The sequence below is a fragment of the Crocuta crocuta genome, unplaced genomic scaffold, assembly GCF_008692635.1.
Source record: "Crocuta crocuta isolate KB4526 unplaced genomic scaffold, BGI_CrCroc_1.0 scaffold115, whole genome shotgun sequence".
Taxonomy (NCBI): Eukaryota; Metazoa; Chordata; class Mammalia; order Carnivora; family Hyaenidae; genus Crocuta; species Crocuta crocuta.
This window is the reverse complement of record NW_027530575.1, coordinates 5423081-5450468: the sequence shown is the minus strand read 5'-3', so window position 1 is coordinate 5450468 and position 27388 is coordinate 5423081. Positions and strand designations below refer to the sequence as shown.

The window sequence follows — 27388 nt, the reverse complement described above, 5'->3', positions numbered from 1 at the left end:
TCTCAATGAGCAGGTGCAAGCTTTGCACTGGGATGTTCTGCAGACCTGAATCCCCCGTGCCGTGGCTTCCACAGCCGGGCAAAGCGCGCGAACCCTGGAGGCCGGGGGACCAGGTGCCCGGCAGGACTGGTTTTATGCTAATGAACGCTCACTGGGGGAGGATCTACCGAGAGGGGGCGGGAGTGGGGTAACGTGTCAGTTTCGGGGTGGAAATGTTCTTTCCACCCGCTTTCACAGTTCCGCCGGGTCCCCCGTTTGAAGCGGAGGGAAAAGTTGAGAGGCCAGGAGAAAGAGAGTAGGGAAAGTTGGATACCAGACGCGGGCGCGTGGGAACTGCGCGCAAAATTTACGCGGGGACTTCGATACCCTCCAAATAAGTTTAAGACCAGGAGAAGGAAGAGAATGGAGCTCTTTTAGGGTGCATGTCCCTTGTTAGAGTCAGCGAAATTGAGCTGGGAAGGAAAGAGGGTTAGGACGAGACCTAGGAAACGGGTGAAAAAGCCCCTAGCTATTACTTCCTCGGAAGACTTCGGGCTAGTGCCCCGGGAAGGCTGTAAGACGAAAACTGCCTCCAACTTGAACCCTGCAAATGTCCTATTCTGACCTAGCCAGAAACTCTTTTCCTTGTTTGCTCTTCTTTGCATGGGGGCTTGGGTGTGTGTCTGGGGTTTGAACCTTCATTTCTATTATTTTTGGGTGACTGCTGAGAGCGCGTGCATGTGCAGACGCGCGCGCGCGCTCGTGCCCAAGGGTATGGACAGGTGGCAGTAAAGATCGAGGGGGGTAATCTTGATCACTAAACGTCATTTACCGAGATAATTGGAGTCCTAGGACCTCCAGAAGATAAAATATTTGCCAACAATGTATTGTTAAAACGACTCAGATCAGGGCAGAAAATTGTTACAGAGTTGTTGGAAAGAATACTAGTTGAAAATTTGAAGCCAGTTGATTGTTATGAAATTGTCTACCTACCTAGTAAATTGGTGAAGAGCTACTGTGTTTCTCTTCAGTAGTCAGACCACTCTGCTCTTGAAATCTCTTTGTGTTTCTCACAGCATATACTGTACTAGATAATTAATGACCATTTCACATAACATACAGAAAATTGCTAGAGAAAACTTCTTTCAATGACTGCAAAGCTATAATCCATGTAAAGCAGATAGTGTTACACCTCTTACAATTATTCCCTTGATTTTTTTCCTGACATTTTTTCTTAGTGTTTAGAATGAAATCCTCACTATATGGTTGGAAAATATTCTTAAAGTTATTAACAAAAATGTTTTAATTAGTTTTTTTCCCCTGAGGTTGACAATAGCTCTGGAGTTTAAACTTTCACAGCTAAGATAAGTAAAATCCAATAGAACTGTTATATCTCTTCAAAAATATTTCATCAATACTCTAATTATATTTCAATCACCTGGTCTTAATATTGTACAATTATATGTGTTATTCTAAAACTCAATTTCAGGTTATTTTTAAGTTAAACGTGGTTAGTTTGTTGATTTGCTCTTGCATTTTGATCTTTCATCAACTACAAGCCTTGCTCAAACCTATATACATGCAAATACAGCAGTCATTAACCTTAGAAGATGTGTAATTGGAGATCTCTACCTAGGTTTTCTTAACTGTGCACTGACTAAAAAAAAAAGAAAAAAGAAAAGAAAGCTTATTGAACTCCCTGTCGTGAAAACATATTGTTTGCATTAAAATACATTATTATTTGTAATGACAATTATCAGCGTTACTGTCTTATTTCTTAACTTTGAAAGCAATACCTACAATACTTGCACCTTGAATTGTCAAAACTAAAATTACTCTTTTCATTCAAGTCCAGTTTATGCCTTTGCTATTAAGATCCTTTTTCATTCACCTAGACATATTGATTTCTTTCATTCTGGTTTCTTTCTCCTTTGGCTATTTAAGAGACTATCTAACGGAATAATTTATGCAGAGGCAAGACAAATTGTGCAAAAGGCAAACTATATAAATTAATACATAGTGTGCAAGAAACATCAAATCTTAGCTCTCTCATCTTTTTACAGAACATAGATCTAATTCTGTCTCTTAATAGTATTTAGATATCAGAGAATCTGAGAAACCAAAATGATATCAAAGAGAAAAAAGGTTCTAAACTTGCTCAAAGTGGCTCAGTAAGTTGGTGACAAACCTTAGAGTGGATTTAATTTGCTTGGGGCTATTGCATCAGTATGCTATCTATAAAAACTAGAATAAATGTTGAAGCCATCTGTCACTACCACAAGGAGATGAAACAGAGACTATCACTTGCTTGATAGTAAAGCTATAAGTAAGAGTCCAAAAATGAGATAAAATGTAAGGAAATATATTTAAAAGTTGTCAAAGGACAGAGTTTGACCTTGATCAGCTTCCTCCAATTATTATTTTTAAACTAAACATTAGTTGCATGAACTTGGCTGGTGCATCAGAGGTCACTTAATTAACTGGTAACCACTACACAACAACAACAAAAGAAAAGTAATTATGTACATGGTCAAGCCTCTGTTTGTATGAGTCAGTTGCCTGTTTGGAGATTTGGGTTAGGATTCAATTTTCTGTGAATTCAGGTAATAAAAAGTGACTCTGTTGTATTGTGTTATTTAAAATGTTTATTTTTTAATATTGCCAGAGGGAGATTTTGTTTCAGGATCTTTCAAACCAGATTGCGATTTGGGTCTTATGTGGCCCTAGAATTGTAGAGTTTTTAACTTAAATAGATTCCAGTGGGTTTTATCAGACATTTTATATGCACATAGATATATTCACAAACAGTATTCCTTTGTCTTAAAAGTCCGTACCATCCATAGATAGCAAATTGAAAGACTTTTCAAGTCTTTTTTTTTTTGTCCAGTAGTAATATATGGATGCAATTTTAGTATAGGAAATATAAAATATTCTTCAATTCTTGGCTCTGTTTTTCGTCAGGAGTTTTAATAAAGATGACAAACTGAACCAGTCTGTATTTATTGAACATTTCCCCCATTGCATGTTTTTCAATGGCACCGACTTACACACTTCTGCATTGGTAATAGAAAGTTTCAGCACAAATACAGATTCACTTCTAACAGATAATTACGATACTTGGCACAGAGAAATTAAAAATTACTTCAAATGAAGAGAGACTGTGCTTTTGAAGTTTTTGTATTACAGTCGATTAATGGCTTCTATAAAGGCTAATGTTTCATTTTATAACATTTTCTAAAGAATATAACATAATTAGAAGAGTAAGGCCTTAAATACGAAAGTTTAAGTTTGGTTCCGCCACTTATTTCTGTATATGTTTAAACTGTTACAAAATTATAGTTTAATAACTAATGCATAAACAAAACCTAAAAAATAATCTAACCTAGGATTTACCTTGTTCAATCAAATTATATAGCATAGTACAAATTCTTGAGTTATTTGGATATTTTTCAAACCTGTTGTTTTTCTTGGAGTTAGTCTCCAATAACACTCACAGTTATTATTGTAAAGAGTGCACATAGTTATGAAGATGGTTTGCTTTCTGAACTCCACAGATGATTAGTTAATGCTCTGAGACACTTAATTTGATTTGCACACAGGATATTTCATTTTGAGAAGCTGCAAACATTATGTAAAATAAACAGACTTTTTTTTTTTTTCCCCCAGAATTCCCTTACATAAATTCTTTGTATCACATGTAGGACAGATTTTGTGAACCTTCATCTTATTAGTTCAAATCTGCTGTTATTTTTCTGTTGTTGTTGTTTAATCTACATTTCACATAGGTTGCATATAAATTACTGAGACCAATATTAGCCACTCTCTTTTTGCCTCACTACCTCCCCCAACCTCCTGAGATGTGACACCCAATATTGATTAAAGTCTTGGCTGGATTTGAGCATAAATCACTCTTCTCTTTGGTGATTTACCATGTGTGATTCACCAGCATGCGAAAACATAATATACTTTATTGTTTCTCATTTGATGTTTTGTTTTTGGAATGTAAGTAGCATTTGTAAATTAGCTTACTGTGCAACCAAGTAGTTGTTATTTTAGAAACAATTTGTGCTTTGACTATCAATTAGTATTATTTTCTCTTTCCAAGTTATTTTACTAAATTGTTTCATACAGTTGCCTTTGTTAATCAAGTAAAATAATCATTTAAATTGCCCTGTAGTAGCAACATAGAACCCATGTATTGAAAAATGTAAGAAATGCGACTCTCACAGGTTGTAAACCGTTTCCATTTGAATCTTTGCTTGTAGAAATTATATGAAGTAAGCCTTCTAAATAGGGACAGGTGAGTCTTCTAGATTTCACCAAATATTTTGATCTTAAGGTTTTTGTCACTGTTTCTTTAAAAAAGTTAAAGTTGGCCTGAAATTTATCTTTCAAGTATTTAATTTTCAGATTGTTCACCAGAAAAAAAGTCACATCAAGTTATAGACTTTGTAAATGACAGGGAATATATAAAAAAGTTGACATTAACTATTTGGGTAATTAAATATGTAATTAAAATAAAGTTTTATCATTTTATATTTGAATTGATATAAAAATAGAATGACCTTACCATGTACCAGCATGTGCTATTCTCTTAACAGCTGAGTTACTACACTGTGATTGGTCAGTTATCCATATACATCCCTACATGTGTATTCTTGCTTATATTCTACATCTTAAAAATCCTAGCTAAGAATGCATTTATATTTATACTTTTAGGCTTTGAAATTGCATTAAGGGACCTTTTTTCCATTATATTTATTATGTTTGGGAATTTATTTCTTAATGAAGAGAGCCCTGAATTAAAATCCCCCAAGACACCTTTGAGTTATATCAAGGCCCTGATCTTCACAATTATGTGTTTCAGGCATAGCAGACGCTTTATGAGCCCACATTATGCTCAAATTCCTTTACTTTTCTTCTTAATTTGTCTGAAGTACTTCCAGGCAAAAGTAATTTTTTGCTACAGTAAATGTCTTTCAAAATAACTTTTAATTGTTGATATATGCTTTTTTGTATATGCTACAATACAGAAATTACTTCATTCAGATACTTTACCAAATCATTTCTTTGGAGAACAGGAACACCGAGATTAGTATATTTATGTTTGGTCCAGTAATTTGTTATTATTAGATCAACTCGTGGGTCACGTTATTTTGATGTACCTACCTATTTACTTTGAGAAGGCTTCTAAGAATTTTTAAAGAGTGTGTATTACAGTTCATGATTAACTTTATATTTAAATGTGCAAATGACTATGAACAGAATTTTTATCCATTCAATATAAATTAGGCAATTAGACAATCAATTAATGAAATTTTAGTGTTTTTCAAAGTAATGATAGGATTAAAATCAGTTAAATAAAATAGCATATAATCATCCCCTTTATATACGTAGTCATACATAGATAGAGACAGAGGTGATAGAGATAGAGATACAGGCATATAGACATATAAAATCATAGAGGGAAAGACTCAAATCACTACTTAATCCAAAATCAGGAACCTTGAACCAAGTATATTTTAAATTTCTGGTGTATTCTTTCTTGGACTGACTTTGTATGTTGGGAGGATTCTAATTCACCCATTTAAGCAAATTCATCTGTAGGTTTTTCTAAATTGGATGTTGAAGTGGCCAGTGACTGAATTTTGTTAAAGGTGTGGCCCCGTTGCTTTCTGATTCAAATTAGTTTGGAGCTGGTCCAGGATATCAAGCTGGGATTCTTTTACACGTTTAAATGTACGTGACTTGAGTGAAAGTTGTGAAAGACAACCTTACTAACCTGGAAAACTCACTATATCATTATTTAATTGCTCTTATATTTTTGTGCTTATAACTATATTGAAATATCTAATACTATGCAACACAGCAACACACTGAGTAGCTATTCGCTTTTTAAAAAAGTTTTAGAGAGCAATGATTTAAAAAGAAGACAGCTTAGCTGAAGCATTTAAAACATGTGATTATATAAGATGAATATAATACCTGGAATCCATTGCATGTTTCTAGCAGGAAGTCAAAACTACTATGATCTGAAGAATGTAAATGTAATTTAATGTAAGTAGACTTATAACCATCTGCAGTGGAATTTGAAGGTAGTATATATGTGTGACAAAATACTGAATATTCTTTTCAGGCATGATTTTCACGAAAACTATAATGGAATAGGCAATTAAGTATATTGGTTACTTTTGGTTAGTAACATTGAAGAATTGAGGAATGTTTTCCTTTCCTTAGAATAAATGAATGGAGAGGTAAACAGAGTGTTAAAAAGTCACAGTGTAACTTATCTTTGAATTTATATAGTATCAAATGTTCCTAAATAATTAGATTGCTTTCCCGTCACACAGGAAAAAAAATAATACTTTTCATCAAGGACAAACAAAACGTATTCACGAAAGAAAGAGTACTAGTTGAAAGGGAATTATTTTATGGAAACACATAGAGGCATTTGCAGTAAATACTTGGTAATTCAATTTAAGGGATTCTGGTCATTTCTTAAGGAAAGATAATGAAAATAAATCTCTGGAATATGTTAATCAAGAAATACTTTATTATATTCACATATCAAGCAAAGTATTTTGTTAAAATCTTAAACTGATTATATTCTGAAATTTTATTAATAGCAACAGTAAATGGATTGTATTATTCATAACCCTATATTATGTATGAACAAAGCAAATCACTGAAGGTATAACAAATCTTTGAACCCATCACAACTCTGCAAACATATACTGACATATCCAAAAATGTTAATTTCCATATTATATTGAAAACATCTTGGAAATAATACTTATTTCTTGAGTTAGGCAATGTGTAGTTTAACAGCCTCTGGCTATTAAATGAATAACTTAGAACACTTTTAATTGTCCTATTAATAGCCATACCTTTTATATTAAGATAGATACCCTTCTGTGTGCAACAGGTGTAAAATTTTTATCAGGATTTTAGAAGTCTTTGTAGTGAATATCTCTTTTTATATTAACCTTAGCCCATTTGTAGTCTATGTTTTTATGCTTAAATAATTATAATATCTTCATTAGAAAAACTTTTACATATATGTATATGTGTATTTGTATTCTTTCTCCCCCTCCCCCTAAATGCTCACAGATACATGTGCGCGTGTGTGCGCGTGCACACACACACACACACACACACTTGTAAGACATAGGGCCAGAGGACAAACAACTTACCAAAAAATTGACTTTAATTTTGCTTTCTGCAATTTAGTGAAATATAAAATAACACTGAAAAAGAAATTCTGCTTTACTGAATGATCATAGAAAATATAGTTAGAATTAATTTTAGCATGAAAGAAATAATTTATACTTAAATATTTTAAAGTGTAATTATAATTAACAGTGTTATATTGTTAGTAAGGTAGTAATTAAAAACTTATCTTAATTTTCCTATACCTTTATGTTTACAATAACTAAGATGCACCTTTAATTCTCTACAAAAATATTTGTCAGAGAAGTATCTCATTTGTGTGAAATAGGTATTAAACTATTAGATACTAGAATCTGTACATTATAGAATAACATTTAATGTGCTTGATGTCATTGCTCCATTTCTTTTATTAGTTTATTTCATTGCTGCTTGCACTTTGGAGCACACATATCCTTTAAAATCAGTGGATAAATGATAGGAAAACAATTTCATAACTTAAAAAAATGATTGCTCTTCTAAAAGCTTTGCCATCAATGAGATGAGTTAGGAGTGAGGTCAATGGGTTAATCTGCAGGTCTACATAAGAAGATGTGTATTACCACTTCTTGCAGTGGACTGTAATTGTCTTTGAAAACACCTGGTAGAGGTCCAGTTAAATTGAAATCAATTACTTTCTCAATCATCCCATGGCATTTGTCAAGTCATTACATCATTGGTAAAAGTACAGGAATGCATGCATTTTTTGTGTGAAGTCGGAAAGAGGTTAAAAAGCAGTGGCTACTTAAAAATTTCTGCCTCTTCTAAAGCTTGTGGAATTAAAAAAAGAACAAACCTTGCACATAATAAATGCAAAATAACATTAAAGTTTACCTTTGCATTTTGTTATCTAAAATGAAACATATTTCATACTACTTTTTGGATTATCCGGTTCACGTATATATTTATAAGGAAGTAAGCAAAGATGAGTTCAAAATATTTTATGAGTTGTGAGTTCTGACACCTTTAATCTTACCCTCTAAGTACCCTCTGACAAGTGCATATTATAATCCAAGATGAATATATGTCTGCTGTTCACTGATTTTTTTTTTTTTCTTCACCACATTGATAGTACATGCAGATTTGAACTTGTAGCCAGCAACAATGCTTCCGTGCTTCAAATTGCCAAAAGACCCCCAGGGATAGAAACTTGACCTGCTTTTATGAAATCATAGAATTACATTTATACAAGTTACCCCATGGGAAAGGAATGAACTGATCCCAATTCAAACCTTAATATTGGAGCCTTCTGGGTCAAATTTGATTTTTCTTTTTGTTAACACCTGTTTGGCTACCAAATTTAGTAGCTAGGTAATTTTAGGAAATCTTAAAAATATCATTCATAAATGACACTTCACCAGTAAGCCAAAGTGTCATCAACATTTTGCAGCTATTCAAGTTTTCACATGGGATTAAAATGTTAACTTTTAAAAACTAAATATCTACCTTTTAAACATACATCTTAGACATATATAGTTTCAACAAAATTTGTTTAATTGGACACTTATTTTGTACTTACTAATTTCCCTTTATTAAAGAGTCAGCCCAAGGACAGGAAGAAACTTGTTTTAGGGAGCTGTTCCCTGTAATAACATTTCAGAGTAAGGATTTTTAATGAATACATTTAATTTTCTTACACTTGCATTTTAAAAGATATGTTCCTTACTTTACTTTTTGTTGGATTATATGAAGGGGTTTCCTGAAGCCTGCTTTTGCCACTAATAGTAACAAATGAAGGTGGCCAGTGATAAATTGGGTATGTAAAAGCTATTCCTGTTTTCGTTGGATGTACTTTAGTTATGTGGTTGGGCCTATATTGGAAAACTTAAGTTAATCAGATGTTCACAATAGGTTTGTAATAGGTTGCTTAATTTCTGTAATATCAAAATGTTATATCCTATATATACAAATGGATAACAAATGTAAATGGGTAAAGCTATAGTGTCTCCTTGCTTATAATTGATGATATTAAATGACCATCATGAGACTACAGAATTCTCCATATAGAATGACTTGTTCTCAATCTTAGACACGCAGCAACACTTCATAAAAGATAAAACAACACACATACATTTATACCCCCACTCAAATATCTGCTGTTACAGTTATGATAACTAAATAATTTCATGATAGGCTTTTGGAACCAAGGTTAGGATGTTCCTTTCCCAATTCAAAATTAAAAAGGATTTTAAAGATTTTTCACTTCTTTTTTCACTTAACATTGAAAAAACCATTTGGATAATTGGTCATTTTCCTACAATAACCAAACACAAGAATTCCTAGTAACAATACTTTTTAACACATTGATTCTTAGAGTAGAGGAAACACATTGAAATTTCCAATGGAAAGTATACCACTTTCCTTAACTATCGTAAGTCAAGATCATCAAGAGAAAATATTTAGAGCTTTAAACATATACTGTTTTTTCTTTTTTATTGGCTGTTAGGTGACAAAAAAAAAATCTTGCTTTCATCTTAAGCTAATATTTTTCTGCATTGTCTTGACACTTGGGTGAGGCTGAAAAATTAAATCAGTTATTTGGATGTGCCCTAAGATCGCTTTGGTGCCATATTTATAAAATATCAACATTTGATTAAATATTTAATTTGAAAGTTTGACCCAACTAGTTTGATGATGATTTAACGTGGCTCTTGCTCTTCACTTTCTCTTAATCTGATGAAAGGAAGGAAAGGAGGTAGATCACATGACCCAATCACATTATGCTGTTCTAAAAAGGAATCTGGTTCAGGAAAGCCAACCTATTCTGACTTTTGTAATGGTGATAATATGAAGTTTCTGTGACCTTTTTTGTCTTCTAGGGGCACTTTGCAGCTCCATTTCCAATAATGATTGATGGTACGCCACAGGGGCTGCAAAAACAACAACAAAAAAATTACCTGAAAAAATTTTGCCATAAAATTCGTGAGATGAAACTTTTATATTTTAGATAATCTCTATGAGTAATCTTTAATATTGTACAAGAATCTGCATCATACTTAATATAGAAAGCCTTCCAACACCAAACTAAATTTCATCTTCTTAAATATCTACTAAATTATCCTCATAATAATCTTGTTATTCTTTTTTTTTTTTTTTGGTAGAAGCTCTAGTGAAATTGTGCATGAAACTGGAAATACTTATCATGAATTTTACCTATAAGCATCTAGCCCAAAACAGAACAAACCAGGTTTGTGAGCTGTTGAAATTCAGATCAGTTTCCCTAATTTTAACAGCATGGAAATATAGTATTTTAAAATTTATTTTGTTCCAAGTTTAGGAAATAAAATTAAAAATGGCATATTTGATCTGGAGTAAACTTCTTAGCTCTTTCTTTTGGGGAGTAGGTTAAATAAGGGCCCATGACAGGGATGCTGTTTGTTTTTCACAAAAGTTGTTTGTGATTTCAGGTACTCTTGGGAAATCTCTTGATCAGATTCACATCTGTTCCTGTCAAAGTGGGTGCTAAGATACCGGTCACCCAGCAACCATGTCCAAGAGGGAATTGGGCCGATAATAACTTCAAAAAGGAATGACAGATGCTAGATTAGGATGAAAGACAAAACGCATGAAAAATGAGCTTGTTAGAATCAAAAATTTGTTCAAGCACCTTTATGCAAATTAAATGAATATTGAATATTTGCATGCAGTAATTTCTACTTTTTCATTTGATTGAAAAGACAAGAATAGTGCATTTAAACTCACAAATGTGATTTCTTTCTATTGTACTAATCAACATACAAAGCAGAATCTCTTTTTAAAAAATCAGATTAGCCACCTGGGTTCTTATATCTCTGCTAAGTGTGTTACAGTGTTTTTCTTATAACAATGGTACTTTTTGGGACAACTTAGTTTATCTAATTGTTTTTGTAATAAACAATCTTGTGTGAATTAAGATTATTTTAGATGAATATAAATCCATTTCTTGAAAAAGCATTTCAAAAGTAACCTTACCCTATTGTCCTTGAAATTGGATAATGTACATTAATAAAAGATTACTCAAGATGAGTTCACACCAAAAGCACAGGCTTCTCATTGACTGGTTAAGTAACAATGCATTAAAGTAAAGCAAGGTAGTATACCAAAATGAAAAGGAGACAGAAAAAGATCTCTTCAAAATTTAAGATGCTTTTTGGTACATTACTAGTTTTCTATTGAATTGTTCACATACTAATCAGAATTTAGAAGGGCCTGATAAAATGTAGTGATTGAGAGAGGTTTCTGAGTCTTGGTTTAGCAATGTCTAATGTGGTCACGTAGAGAAATTGATTTTCTTCAGAAATTAATTAATTTTTCATATCGCCCTAAGCTGCAGTTAAAAAGAGTGCATACTTGTCTGTTTTTTCCAGAAATATTGCCTAATCATATTAATACCATTGCCCCAAGGATGAAAAGATAATTGTACAAATGCATTTGGAAATATGTATCACTGAGTATTTATGATTAAATTATGCAAATGACCCAGCTCTCATCCTTTCCAGACCCAGATTGTCTAATTAGGATTGATATGCTGAATAGATGTTCCAGAATTTGAATACAAGCATGTCCAAGGAGCAGAAAATTGGAAATGACAAGGCTGAAATCCAAAGAAAAGTGCCTTTCGTTTTCTATACTTTGTTAATGTGCTGTTAGCAGTTGAGGGTTCTTTCTGTCCCTTTGGCTATTTTGTGACTCATGTGTCCTATTGGAAACAAGTATGCAAAATGAACTGAACTTTAGCAAATAGCATTTCATTTCTATTTGGTGCTTATTTAAAAATAATAATCCCCTGGCCATTCAAAGAGAACATCGCTATTAAGTTGCTTCACACAATGTAAACTTGCCCTTAATTGAGTGATTTTTTTAAAACTTCCTCTGAGTTGGTCTCAGAACTTTATTTCAGAGCTGGCTCTCCAAAGTTAATGGTATACCAATGCATTATTTTCCAAAGATATGCTTTCTTGAATCCACAGTCCATTCATTTATTCATTCATTTGTTTACATAAATGCCCATCTTTTAAAATTTGGAGAAAATTATTGAAGCAACAGTTCTGATTAGGAAAGAAAAGCAGCACTTTAAATGTAACAATGTTTGAATCTGAGGTCCTCAGCAGGCTTTCTCCCTCATTGATTACATTCATTCATCTTAGATGGAGGGGTGGTAGTGAGGAGCTAGGAAGGGACTGAACTGTCAGGACTCTGGCCTTTGTTAAGCAGCGGGTAGTCACTGCCTCTGAACTGGCCTGGCTCCTGCTTTCCATCTGCAAGATGATGGATTGCTATGTTTAATACATTTCAGCTTTTGTCTGTCATAGTGTGGACAGACAGTACTCTCAGTGATTTCAACAGTGATTAGGGAACCGTTTCAAACCACTCCTATTGGCTAGACAGCTTCCAGGAATGTCTGATGAAACATACTCATTGACACTCTCACCATGTAAATGTGTAGCTTAACTAAGCAGAGATTGCACACTCACTGTTTAAACCAATGCAGAACCCAGGGAGAGTTTTCCTAGATCACATATCTATTCTGGAACAAAATTACATGAGACAGTATCATAAGAACATTTTGGGTCTCAAACTAAAATATTCCCCCCAAGTGGTCCCAAGTTAAGATAAATTTGAATTCTTTAAATAGTAATAGCATATGCTTAATGGCAGGACTGTATACCATAGATTAGGATGTCTGTTGTTGCTATCTTCATCAATATTGAGCTGTTGAGCTATATTGGGAGGGTAGAATGTGAGGACTATGTTAAAGCAATAAGACATGACATGGCATGTGCTGTGCTGGGATTTGTTGAGCTGTGGGTGCTTTGTGGTTCACAAGTCCAAAGAGTGAATGATTTCAACAACCAGAAAGCCACTCTGTACCAGCTCAGTATTTTCCCTTGAGTGTCTTACTCTATTTATAAAACTGGTGCTAAGAAAATACAATTAACTAAAGGAAAAGAAAATATTCTGTTAAGCCATTAATAACATAAGCAAGGTTTTATTTGGAGAATTGGACTTATATCTCAATAAATTGAATGTTACTAATTCTATTATAAATAAAAATATAATGTAATTTATAATGTAAAATTTTAAATGTATGATAAACATGGAGTTTTAACCTTCTTAACAAATAGGTAATTACCAAATACTAATCCACCCAAACTTTTGAAACAGAAATCTAAATCAAGAGAAGCCACTTGCTTTCAACTAATCTCTATTAACAGGGAAGATGAAAAGGAAAAGTTGTGATAGTTAATAGCAAACAATCAATGAGAATAAAAGCTGCAGATCTCAGATTGTATTTTCCTTTGCTGATATATAGTTCTTATACTGCAAACTTTTCACCTGAGATCCTTTAAGTGAAGGTTTCTCATTTTGAATATGGGATTACAAATTTGCAAACACACACATCACACCACACATACACACATACGCACACACTGTATTTCTTTTGAACTAATTCAATAGCCTAATGTGCTGGCATTTTAACATTGCTGATTTAGTAATAAGGACAGGTGGTGTTCTACCTCCTGGGAGAGTTACAAAACCATTCATATATTTTGCAAAGTATTTTGTTCTTTGTTTTATTTTAAGCCCTATCTTAGTGAAACAATGTACAGCTTAAAAATTGCGCATTCATTCAGCATATTCTAAAAGAGTCATTTGTCAGAGTGAATCAAAGATAGAGCCCATAGTAGACTTTTGTACAGAAATTACATAACTGGGCTTAAGTAAATCTGGATTTCTTAATCAAAGCTATTCACGATTTATATAGCAAATATGTAGTGAAATAATGTACTACCCCTCAACATTTTTGTACTGCATAATCATTCTAATGGGTGGCTGTCAAATCTTTAGTTGTAGAGTATTGCATATTCATTTATTCCATCTATAGTGTGGGTGGGGGGCAGGCAGGGAAGTGGCAGAATGCTTATTCTTTTAGAAAAAGATGAGGTATAGGGGGCAGCTATTATTCTACGAAATCACAGTGATGTGCAGAATCTCTATTAAGTCAAAGGCAAATGCATGGCTGAGGCTACTAGAGTTAAGATTCCTGGCTTTGAGCTCTTAGCAGCAGAATGAGTGGAAGGAAGACGAGGTGTCGAGTAAATACTCTGTTCTGAAGTAGAAGTGTTTCATGTAATGGCCCTACCTTACCTTCCTGTACCTTCTCCCTTTACTATTTGTTAATACATTTTAAGGAGGTCAGTAGAGATTTCAGAAAAAAGACCCTGCTGGGGGGATAGACCTTACAGAGTGGAAAGGAACGCTTATACCATATATAAGCTCTAGACATACCCCCCCCCAATATTATAGAAAATATAACTGCTTGGCAAATTTACATGTGTATTTTACTCATAGGTGAACTTTTCTGGGCTATTCAGAATTGGATCTTGTGTAGCATCGGGAGTATAAATGTGTGTGTTTGTGTGTGTGCGCACATGTCCAAGAGCACACCACAGGTTGCCATCCCTTGTAATACACATCGTTTGGTCTTGTGTTTAGTTAAACACCATAATTACAAGGTAATACAAGTCATTTGTCTTAACTGTGGTTAAATAAAGAAAAAAACGTGTGCTAGAAATGAAACGAATGAGTTTCTCATGAAGCTAAATGAACAAGTTTGGTCTGCAAATGTCTCAGAGCAGAGGAGTGTTAGAATCCCCATTAATCGATCCATCCATCTCCAGCCATGATGTGAGCTCACTGGCTTCTGTGTGTGTGCATGGCAGCTCAGGTGCTCTTGGACATGTGCACACACACACAAACACACACATTTATACTCCCGATGCTACACAAGATCCAATTCTGAATAGCCCAGAAAAGTTCACCTATGAGTAAAATACACATGTAAATTTGCCAAACAGTTACATTTTCTATAATATTGGCTGTTAGTGGTGGGTAGATCCATAGATTGGGGGGAAATAGTCAGGCCAGCAGGTTCAGCTTCTTATTTCTCAGTAGCTTCCTATAATGATTCTACCTCTAATGAGGTGAATTACTACTGCATGAAAAAGGAGAAAAAAGGGTTTTGACCATCTTAGCTAATAAATCACATTGACTGCATGGCTGATCAGATCAATTGTGCATAAATCAGTGCCTTTAAGAGTCTTAAACTAAGATTCTACCGAAGACCAATCGATCTACTGGTTCGTGTAACGGCATGGACTCTTGCCTATAGCAAACTGAACAGGAGTCCACAATATTGAGACTGTTAATATGCTGTCGAATGTTGAAATGAACATTTTCAGATCTCCGAGGGATGGCCAGGATGAGTAAAACAGTTGTGACTGTGTCAAGTCAACTGACAGATATATTTTTGTCTTCTCTAGTTCACTTTTGTTAGCTAGGTTAGCAAGAAAATTCAGTTCTCAAGACATATATGAAAATTCGGTCTTGAAGCCTTTATTAATAAGCCTAATTTGAGGGGATTGTTTCCGACAAAAATGTTATTATGTTATTTCCAAAAGAAATTGTCATGAGAATCTAAGAGAAGTATTTCATTACCACAATAGCTGTAGGTTTGAGATTTACGCATCTATAGACAACTTGAGTCATGAGAACAATCAAGAAACTTGCTTTCAAGTTCCAATGATATCCATTACTAGCTGGGAGATGTTGGATTAGTCAGCTGGAACCTCCATCTTGTCAAACGTAAAACAGGGATAATGAAGATAACTTTTCTGTTTATTTCAAAGGAGGTTGTGAGAATAGGAATGTGATAATAGTTATTTGAAAGCACTTCAGAAATGGTAAGGTACTTTTGAAGAGTTATCTCTTTAGAATTCTCAATTACATTTTTATTGAGATATAATCTACATGTAACATTCCATAAGTTTAAAGTGTACAATTATATACTTCAAAGTTGCTAAGATACTAGATCTTAAATGTACTCACCCAATTATGTTTTTTAACTCCTTTTACCAGAACAGCTTACAAAAGCATAAAGAAAATTCTGCTTTGGTCCTTGCCGTCACACTTTTCACCTCTTTTTAAGGGAATAACAGTGAAGTTATAACAACCAAGACAAAGAATTTGTGAATATTGAAAACTTACAAAGTCTTTTTATAAATGCAATATTAAAATTTTATTGGCAGGCACTTTCAAAAATATTTTGAATGATGGTTAACATGGTTAAATCTTTGAAAAGCAAGAAAAAACAAAATATTGCCAGAGCATATTGAAGGGTAACTTTGGTTATTTCACAGAGAATGTCATTCAATATCTATGGTAACTGCCATGCAATTCGCTAAGAAAGTAGAGATTCCAAACGAGTTTAAATCAGTTTTTTTCTTTTTCTTTATGCTAAATCATGCGCTATTGAAACTTTGACTTCTTTTTAATTTGGCTGGAGCGTTCTATTATAGTTAAGTCTCTAGGATTTTCTTAAACTAAGTACATAATTTATAATCATTCTTTACCAAGCGTCTCAAAATACCCCCAAATGATTATTTTCTGTAGTCTACTGTTTTGAAGATAAATTTGGGATAGGCATTCAAGCATCTTAACATAAAATTTGGTGCCTGCCGAGTATTTTGTGAACTCATCAATATAATATAATGTTCCCTATTTCAGAATACCATTGTTCTGCTTTTGTTTGTAGATTTATGACAAAGTCTTGACATTTTTGTAAATTATGTAACACACATTGTTTCTCCCTTGTTCTGTTGTGAAATTTAGTAGGTTGTTGAAATTGGATCTGATTGATTTTCTCCTTGGCATTTGTCTACAAAAGCATTTCATGTCTAAAATTCACGAGAAGAGGAGAAATCCAGGTGGATTTCTTTTGCTGCATTTTCCCTTTATGTATCTAAAGTTTTGAAATATTTGTGATCAACTGTTAACTGTTTTAAATGTATCTATAGACATTTTGCTGATAGAGAATAGTTGGCTATTTCTTGAACTCCTTAATTAACTTAAAAACTTGAGTAAATTTAATTTCTGGTGAAAAATAATTACCTCCCTGGGATTATTGTAGAGGATTATGTTGCACCTATTGTTAAAACTCTCAAGGGTTTTCTGGCATATAGTAGGTACTCTCATTAGAAGTACAACTGACTTTTTAAAAGAAATATTGTTTGCATATTACTGAATTTTATTAAAATATTCTTAGGAGAGTCTTAATTTTAGAGCATTTTTATTATGATCAAGAAATTAAAGCATGAATGGAAATGGTTTAGACTTTTATGTACAAAAAAACCCCAAATAAATGTGTAGTTAACATTAGTTCTTAAGTATAATATAAGGGGTCTTTGCTTCCTGAATGTATCCCATGTTCCTATAGTACTTAAAGCACACATATATAAACTTTGTATATGATACACACATAAATTTGTAAAATTGAGATTTTGTCTTTATCTCAGTTATTATTAATTAATGTTTAGCCATCAGATTAATTATGAAAGGTCCACACATACATAATTTTTAAAGCACGTGTGTGGCTCAGTGGGTTAAGTGTCCGACTTTGGCTCAGGTCATGATTTCACAGTTAGTGAGTTCGAGCCCTGCATCAGGCTCTGTGCTGACAGCTCAGACCCTGGAGATGGTTTCAGATTCTGTGTCTCCTTCTCTTGCTCTCTGCCCCTCCCCCACTCACACTCTGTCTCTCGCTCAAAAATAAATAAACAAGAAGAAAAAAATTTTTTTATATATATATTATTTATTTATTTATTTCTCGGAGAGAGAGAGACAGCATGAGCAGGGGAGGGTCAGAGAGAGAGGGAGACACAGACTCTGAAACAGGCTCCAGGTTCTGAGCTGGCAGTCAGCACAGAGCCCGATGCGGGGCTCGAATCCACGAACTGCGAGATCATGACCTAAGCGAAAGTCGGACGCTTAACCGACTAAGCCACCCAGGCGCCCCAAGAAGAAAATTTTTTTAAAGCACCTGAAATTCAAATTGAGCAGCCAGACCAAAAACAAGAGTATATACAACTGCTGATTAAAACACCAGTGATAAGAATTACAACTATTATCTGTGATTATTACTTGTTAGAGATAAGTATGTTCAGTATGATATCTCTTTCTCTTTTACTCTGTAAAGTAGCCATGCAAGGCAGGTTCAATATGATTTTAAAGAATGTCAAGGGCACTGAGGATCAGAGCAGTTAGTTAACTTGTTCACAATTACACAGAAGGACTACAAATGAAGCAATTTAATTTTAGAGCTTTCTTTTTTATTTTATATTTTTCTGTTCAAATAATAGTTAGCCAATCCCTGCAATACAGGTTGTAGTTTGACAATTATAAATTGTTTGGAAAAAAACAGTACTAATACTCATTTCTTAAAAATATTCAAGATGTAAGTGTGTGCTTGTGTCTGTAGCAATTTGGTAATTTTATGGGAAAACTTTGATATTGTTTATAGTTCTGAGATTTTTAGAATCAGTTTTATACTGAAGATGTAGAGCAAGCCAGTTGTAATTTATTTCTTTATGAGAAATGCAGAAGTGACATTAGTTTTATTTCCATTAATATTGTAGGTTAATTTTCATCTTCTCTGTAACTAAGAGATAGAAGCCTTTTGTGTTCTCTTCCAAGTACGAAAGTATGTTCTCTTACGCCTTTCCCATTTGTTCAATCTTTTTACAATGTATTTTTAAAATTTTGAGTGCATTATCATCAAAGGGAACCTTACCACATAACAAACCATTATAGTAAGGTCAAATTTTACTGATAAGATAAAATTTAAAACAATTGTGGTATTAATTTATCAAACCAATTCATGCCTTCAGATCAATGGTTATTGGTGGGGAGTACGAAATATAGAAGAATAATTGGGCTATAATCTATTGTACTTTCCTGACAGATTCTAATTCACCCTCTGTGCCTGTTTTATAGTTCCACTGAGTAGTATTATTAAGGAAGCCACACCTATTACTCGAAGGTCATAATTTCTAGTAGTTACAAATAAGGTTATTTTTAGAAGCTCAAAATCCGTTCATCTGGGCAGATAGCTGGGATTTAAAACTTAGTTGTGGAGCACAAAAGCCTACTATAGGCAGAGTTTGTACCAATAGCTTCCTGGTTTTTAAACTGGAAAATAGCCATGGAAAGTTTGGGTTGGGTCTATCTTTCTTCACATGGTTTTTGAAATAAGCCTCATCCTCCCGTCTCAGTTTCCCACCTGTAGCCTTCTTCTGTCCAGGTAGTTTGCTATTTTTTTGACCCTTAGATCTTTATATGTTTTTCCACCCCCTGCTGCGGTAAAGGTACTTTGATATTTTGGCATCCTCATACCGCATAGAAGAACTTGTTGTTTATCAGATTGGCACATTTCTGTGATGTGCAAGTTCTTTTGGTAGGTAGGGTACGTGTGTTACTCTGTTCATTTTTGTTTATTCACTTTAATCAAGTGTGGGAAATCATGGTTTTGTTTACCAGGTAATTATTATGTGTGGAAAGTGATGGAACTCTGGTTCTAGGATATCCACAGTTTAAGGTAAGGAGGTAACTGTGGTAGAACTAAATATTTAGAATTTTTCTGTTAATATTTAGTGGTTCATCAAAGTCTTGCATGTTGATATATTAGATACATCAAGACAAAAGGGTGTATCATTTATCACTAATTCAAGAGAGAAGGTATAGTGTTTTTACATAGTTTTTAGCAATGATGCCTGTGTTTTTAGTGGTTGTTTGCTGAATTAGGTCAACTGTGTGTTTGAAAAGTGGCACGGGCCTTGATGTTTCTAAAGATTTGCATGAATTCATAATTGAGTTCATCAGTAGACTCTTAGTCCTGCCTGGGTTGCTGGTCCAGCGTGATTTGAACTACTTAGTCACCCCTTATGTCATTTCAAACTAACAATATTATGTGAAAGAAGTAAATTCATGGAAGACCTCAGTAGTTCTGCTTTCAAAGGATAATTTTAAACACACCAGGATCATTCAGTTTTAATTTCTATTTGTTCCTGCTCTTGGAAATCTCAAACCTTTACTTCCTCCTTTGTAACTTTTAATACCTGGATTCGGGTAAGGGACTCATCTATGAAAAGACAAGGATCCACTGAAAGGAAGCCATGCCATTTTTACTTCCTCTAGACTCCTGTCTTAAAGATCTGCTTTTGTCCTTTTTCTCCTATGACGTTTGAGTCTTTGCATTTACGGCTTCCCTAGGGCAACAGTTGTACTGTGCTGCAAATGGTATGCTCATTTAAATATTTTTAAGCAATAAATGTATCAGGTTTAAGCAATGGACAAAGTTGCCTGTAACCTTCACAATACATATATCTGTTTACATAACCCTAACACTGTGCGCGGTCCGTGCACTTTTTCTTTGTTTCATTATGCTATCTCATCCAAGAGCACTGCAGTTGCGTCTTGGTATATAGTGTATTTAAACTGAACTTTGTCTTCGCTTGTATGTGTCTAATAAGTAGAAGTTTCTTGAAGGAATGTAAATTTCATTGTAATGTGGCAAATTCAGAATTCAGAGTGCCATTGTTTTTCAAAATCTACTAGAATCCCAGAAGCATCATGCCTATACTTTAAATCACTTTTGGTAATGTAGGACAGTAAATAAGGAGCCATACATATTTTTCATAGTGTAGTGGTTTTAATATTGGAATGGTAGAAGCATTTCTAGTCCACAAACTGTGAAATGTTATTGGAAATTAAGAATCCCATTAAATAGTTTATGTCCCACTTCAACAGCCACCTTGTTAGCCAGTGTTCTAACAGGACACCCAGAAGTCTTCAACAAGTCAGAATAGATAGATAGCTTTTGACTGGGAAATCATTTTTCAGCCCGTTATCAACTTTGCTGAGTAAATTGTAAGAGAAATATTTTAAAATTTAACTTTGAATAATAGGTGAGTATATGTAAAATATCTTCTGTTTTTTTTCTTTCTCCGTTAACAATTTCTCATAATTCTTTATCATCTTATTTCCAAGTCTCCTTAGAATTTATGCTTTTCCTCCATTTCTTACTTGACTCCGCTGTCAGCATCCTCTACAAAATCTTCATTTGCACCGTGGGATGGATTTTCCTTTTCTGTTACCGATATTATTTTTTGTGCCCTTAACTCCAGACACTCACCTAGTACATTCTTTATTTCATGTAATCCCCACAACAGTCTTTTTCCATTTTACAGAGGAGGGCACTGAGTTACAGAGAAGTTAAATAAATCACCCAATACTAATAAATGAGTATTAAATGGAGCTGCCCTCAGATCCTGCACTGCACTCCCACCCTAAAGAGAGGTGCAAAAACCCAGTTGAGCCTTCAGTTTTCTCACTTGTAAAGGAGTCTAACACCTACCCAGCAAAATAAGGATTTAAGGAAAGGAGATTGAAAATAAAAGTTAAATGCCCCAGAAATCATAAACTGCATAGAGGGAATGCAACAACTGTCCTGTACCATTTTCCTTTTCCTCTGTATTCCAGGTCATAGTTGGCAAATAGAAGTCAAGAATTAACACTTAAAGTTAGTTAGTAGAAAGACCAAGGTGTCCAGGTTCCTGCTGGCAGCTGTACAGTGACCTTAGAAAAGTATAGAATGGTTTTCCCATTCCTAAAGTGTTCCGCCCCACTCAGTAGCAATACCTGTCTCCAGTGTCACAAACAGATGTGTTTGCTTACATGGATAGCCACCATCCAGGACAGGCTGTAGCCTGGCAGCTGTAACTAAATTTAATGTCCACCAACATTTCACAGCTTATTATTCATGGTGACGAGTGCTTCCATTCAAGTATCCTCTTAATGGGCTGAGAAAATTGGGCATGTCCTGTCCCTGACCAACAGCTTCCAATTTTGGGTTTTTCTCAAGATAAAATTCAAGAAGAAATTGCTTGAAATTGCATTCCTCATTAGGAAACAGATAGAATTATGTTTTTAATGTTCTATTTTGAGCTGTTGTACCATACAGATAAATACTAAATTATTACATTACTGCTGTTAGCAACCTGTGAGGAAAAGAGAGAAGTACATACAAGGCAGATTTGGAAGACAATAAAGAAATAAACAAAAGCGTTTAACATTTACAAGCTTTTTCTGGTTAAAATCTGGTGACCTCATGACATCCAGCCATTTTGGGGTTCAGAAAACATCATGGTTCTCTGGAAAATGAAGGCTCTCCTTATGAGGATTGCCCTTGTAGGCTTCTAAACCATACTGTAAAATATTTCTCTGGGCCAGTAGACCAACTGTGCTTTCATAATCTAGATATAGGCTATGATTTTTGTGCGCGTGTTCTCCCTTAATTTTACACATGCTCTTTATCTTTTTTAAGACAGAAAGAAAAGTGATAAACTCTTCCTTCAAGTCTATAAATCACACCTCTCTTGAAACCCAAGCATAAAGACATGAACATGACAAAAATTAGAATCAAATTTATCTGCTCAGATATTGGTATGGCCTTTAGAACTTTACTGTGTTCTTTTTACATATTTTATTGGCTTGCTCTTTTTTTCACTTTATCCCTTTCTGCTCCTTTTATTCATTTCTCATCTTTCACGATTCTTTATCCTAATTTTGTAGTATGAGCAGAGGATCCATCTATAGTAGTGAATTTAAAGCTTCTGAAATTAAAACAAAATAAGCAGACATAAATGTGCAAATGCCTAGAACGACAATTATTTATTTTTTTATTTTTTTATTCATTTATTCTTTTATTTTATTTTATTTTTCTTTATGTTTTATTTTAGAGAGAAAGGGAGAGCGTAAGTAGGAGAGAGGGACAGAAAGAGAGAGAAAGAATCTTTAGCTGGCTCCGTGCTCAGTATGGATCCTGATGTGGGGCTTGATTCCATCACCTTGAGATCACAACCTGAGGCAAAATCATAAGTCAGATGTTCAAGCAACTGAGTCAGGTGGCTCAGGGTGACATTAAAAAAAAAAAAAGATTAATCTCTTTTCCAGGAGTTTTAGATTGGGCTGGCTGGAGATTGGGATATGCTTGTTAACCAGGGGTGGGAGATCGGGTTGCAAATATAGACACTGGCAAGCTGAGGAGGGTTCTTACATGATATGATTAAGGAATTGAATGATAATGATGAAAAGTCAAGAGAAGATGTATTTCTTTGAAAGATTCTTAATTGGAGAAATGATATGATTGGACTTGTATTTTAGATAGAGAACACTCTGACCCTTAGAAAAGTGAACTAGAAGCATTTTAAACTAGAGACTATTACAGTAATCCAGTCTGAAATAACTAAGGCTTTAGCTTAAGGGAGCAGTCAGGGAGATTGAGGGAAGAAAAAGAATAAAAGAAAAATTAAATTAACCAGACTTAGTGAGAGGTTTGGGGAAAGAGGAGTGAGTTAAGATGAACTCCCTAGTATTTGATGAACAGTATTGTGAGTCATAAGACCTTTAAGAAGAGAAGTTTTTGGTGAATGTAAGTAGTTCCATTTTGAAGGGTTTGAGATCTAGATCTTTAGAATTATCCAGCTGATGTCAAAAACATGTATCTGGGATTCGAGGGCTAAATCAGGAAAGGAGCCAGAGTTTGGGTATGAACTTTTGAAGAAATTCTGAGATGAGATTTAGGAGCTGTGGATTGTAGCCATAAAATAATGAATGGGATTTTCCGAAGGATTTGATAATTGACAGTATTTTAATAGTTTTTCTATGACATTAAAAACACTGCTTTTATGTCTCCTGGCTTCAAATAACTTTTTGAAAACCACTTATCAACTTTTAAAAGAAAAAATACTCTTACATTCCAGAGGTCAAATATTATTTTTCCATTATGAATTATTCAAAGTTAAATGAAAGTCAAAGATAGAGACTTGCAGAGAGCAGTCTTTCTATGCTGCTGAGTCATGATTAGGACTCTAAGAAATAACCTTTATTGTGTTTGATTCTAAGCTTGTGATAATAACTAGTGTCAAAAGAGGAGAACATTCTGTACCGGAATTTGAAAAATACCATTGATTAAAAATGAAAGCTCTGTTAACAGAGTTCACCTTAAACTCTCCGCTGCCCTTTCAGTAGGAAAGCTGCTTCTGCGAACCACAAACTCCATGGAAGGCAGCAGCAGATTCAGTTTGCAGAGTGAGTTTATTCCAATGCTAGAAGGTAAGACATGTGTTAAGGATTGTACTTTAAAATCAACACTAACAATTAGGGACAGCAAATGAATATCATGATACCATTTAAAAAGTAAGCGATTGATCTAATGTAAATCAGTCTCAACATAAACAAACTAAAATTGCTTCGAGATTACTTTTTAACTCAACATTTTTGCACAAGATAGCTTAAAAACAGTAATGCACCTTGGTTTGGGTGACATGATTCTTTCAAGGGATTGATACCAGAATTTGGTTTCCCTATATCTTCATTTTATTGATAAATCTATTTATCTAATTTAGATACCCAATCTAACTCTTAGAGGCTACTGAAGAGAAAGACTTTTTCCTTTACTAAATTGGTGACTTTTCGTATGCACAAAAAATGTCTTTGTTATATAAGACAACAACCTAGAGAGCTCATTGACGTCTCTTAGAGAATAATTCATTGTTCCCACGGAACTTATTTTTACAAATATTCCTCAGATAAGGTGACCCTTCAATACTCCACTATACACACACATGTGTATATATTTAAAGTACAATATGTGGAGTATACATATATATATTAAACCATGCAATTATACTCGCAAACTTCAAAATATCTATCAAATAATGATTCCACTCAGAATAAGAGTATACCAGTTTGTATTTAGTTTTTGAGTTTATATATTATTTTCATCTTTTTATTAGTAATTCAATGCAATATTCTCAAGATTTTGAAGTTTAAGCTCTAGCTTTTTGTAGGTAGTCACTTCTCAGACCGTTCATATTGGTGCATCCTTTTGCCTGCCATCATTTTCTTTTCTCTAATAAGGTCACTATTGATCTTATTTGAGAGGAAATATAAGTATCTTAACTTTTTTTGTTGTTTGGGTTTACTAGTTTTGACTTGTACCCACTTGAGAGAGAGCAATGATAACTGAGAATAGTAATTACCCAAATTTCCAGCCTAGCTGTTTGACATCTTCCCACTTAACTTCAACAGAATGGCTTTTTTTAAATGTTTATTTATTTTTGAGAGAGGGGGAGAGTTAGCGTGCATGATGGGGAGAGGGATAGAGAGTGAGGGAGACAGAGGATCGAAGCAAGCTTCCTGCTGATAGCACAGAGCCCGATGTTGGGCTCGAACTCACAAACCTCGAGATCATGAGCTGAGTCAAGTCCGAGGCTTAACTGACTGATCCATCCAGGTGCCCCTAACTACAACAGAATGCTAAAGAAAACACATATTTTATAGTTGCTACTTAACAAATGAATAAATAATACCTTCCCTGAATGTACGTAAATATAGAATATCTTAACCACTGAATCTGGTGAAATCCAATAGCTATTTCATAGGAGGTCTACCAAAAAATGTTCCAGAAAACAGTTTTTGTATAGTATCTTATTTGTGAAGTTATTCAATGCATAGAGATTTCATTTAAAACAAATTCCAAACGAAGGAAAATATTTAGGAAATACTACCTTAAATTTGCCACTGGAGAATAGTGCATATTCACTTTATCCTTAATTTTTTCTTATTTCACAATATTATTTATGCCCCTTATTGCTCAAACTAAGAGCAATAAATAATATGTGGGTGTTTGTGCATGAAGTAATAAAACTTTCGTGTATTTATTCAGTGCATGTTTATATGCACTTAATATGGGGCCTGCATTCTTCTAGGTGCTTTGAATCTAACAGTGAATACAATAGACAAAAATCCTTACCTCCACAGAGCTTATAGTCTAGTGGTCGTGGTCAGGGGTGAAGAGATAGACAATAAATAATAAGTGTAATAAGTAGGCAAATTACATAATTTTAAATTGATACATACCGTAAAAAGGAGATCAAGGTGAAGCAAGTTTAGAGTGTGGGTAGTGGGACACCTGAAATTCTAAATGTAGGCAGAGGAGTCCTCATTGAGCAACTGACATGTGAGTTAATGCTTGAAGGGGATGAGACGAGCTGAAAGGCATTTTAACCAAGTTTATTTCTCTTTGCGAATTTCCTCTGGCTTAGATTTCCAGCCTTGTAAAGGAGGTAATCTGGGTCAGAGGTAGTGCAATAGGCTTTTCATTATAAAAAGTAGGGAAAGATTCAAAATTTATCTGCAATTCCAAGGTATAAGAGCATGCCAGTCTACAGATAAAATTGGTTTCTTAATTTTTTTAAATGTTTATTTATTTACATATTTATTTATTTTTGAGAGAGGGAGGGCACAAGTGGGAAAGGGCAGAGAGAGAGAAAGAGAGTGACAGAAGATCCAAAGCTGTGCTGACAGCAGAGCCTAATGTAGGGCTTGACCTCGCAAACCACAAGATCACGACCTGAGCCAAAGTCAGACCCTTAACCAGCTGAGCCACCTAGGTGCCCCTAATCTTAGGTGAGTTCTTTAAAGTCTATGAGCTTCAGCTTATTCACCTCTAAAAGTGAAATAATAATACTTGTATTAAAATAAAATCAAGCACGCTAAGCACTTAGCAAAGTGACTTATGCAGGAAGTACTCAGTAACCATCAAGTATTAATATTTTATTTAATGTTTGAACTTTGTTTTTTAAAAATAGTTTTTCAAAGTCCACCAAATGAAGCTTTCTTTCTAAAAAGAACTTCTCTGGTATTAGGCATTTTCCATAATGGTACATTATTTTTCTATATAGTAAAAGAAAGAAAATGTATGATTTGGAGTCCTTTGGATACATTTATTATTAGGCAATACCTGCCCAAGACGGGCTACAACTGTTACCAATACCTTAGGCCGAATACACAAGAAAAACTCTGTTGTCAAGGATTCTGTCCTCATTTGGAGTATTATAGAAATGTTTCCATTTCTCATTTTGCTAAATAGACTGCAGTGATTACTACCCATTCAGTTCTGTGCGAAGAGATACATATGTCCTAAGTGCGATAAAGGATGTCCAGGTCTAGGTGATTTTAAGAATGGACCATTTCTAGCAGAATATTAGACAGCTGGCCCATTATGCTTTAAAGTACACTTCTTTATTTTGATAGTTTCTTTGCTAAAATTCGACTTTCATCATCCTTTCCGTCCTTCCCAGGGCAGCAGAGGTGGGGCAACCATGAAATTAATTAGCCAAACACTCTCAAGCATAAACAGAGGCAGTATTAATAGTTACATTGGGACAACAGGTGGGGTAGGACCGTCCGGGGCAGGTACGACATGGAGTGGTGGAGCCACAGGGCAGTGCCTATCACCAGTACATAGAGGTTCTAGCCCGTA

General features: G+C 34.3%; 1 protein-coding gene across 1 annotated transcript in view; it reads left to right on the top strand.

Annotated features, from left to right (window-relative positions):
* DACH1 (dachshund family transcription factor 1) overlaps window positions 1-27388 on the top strand; it is a 424979-nt gene that overhangs the window by 1298 nt on the left and 396293 nt on the right. The gene's annotated exons all lie outside the window — the stretch shown is intronic.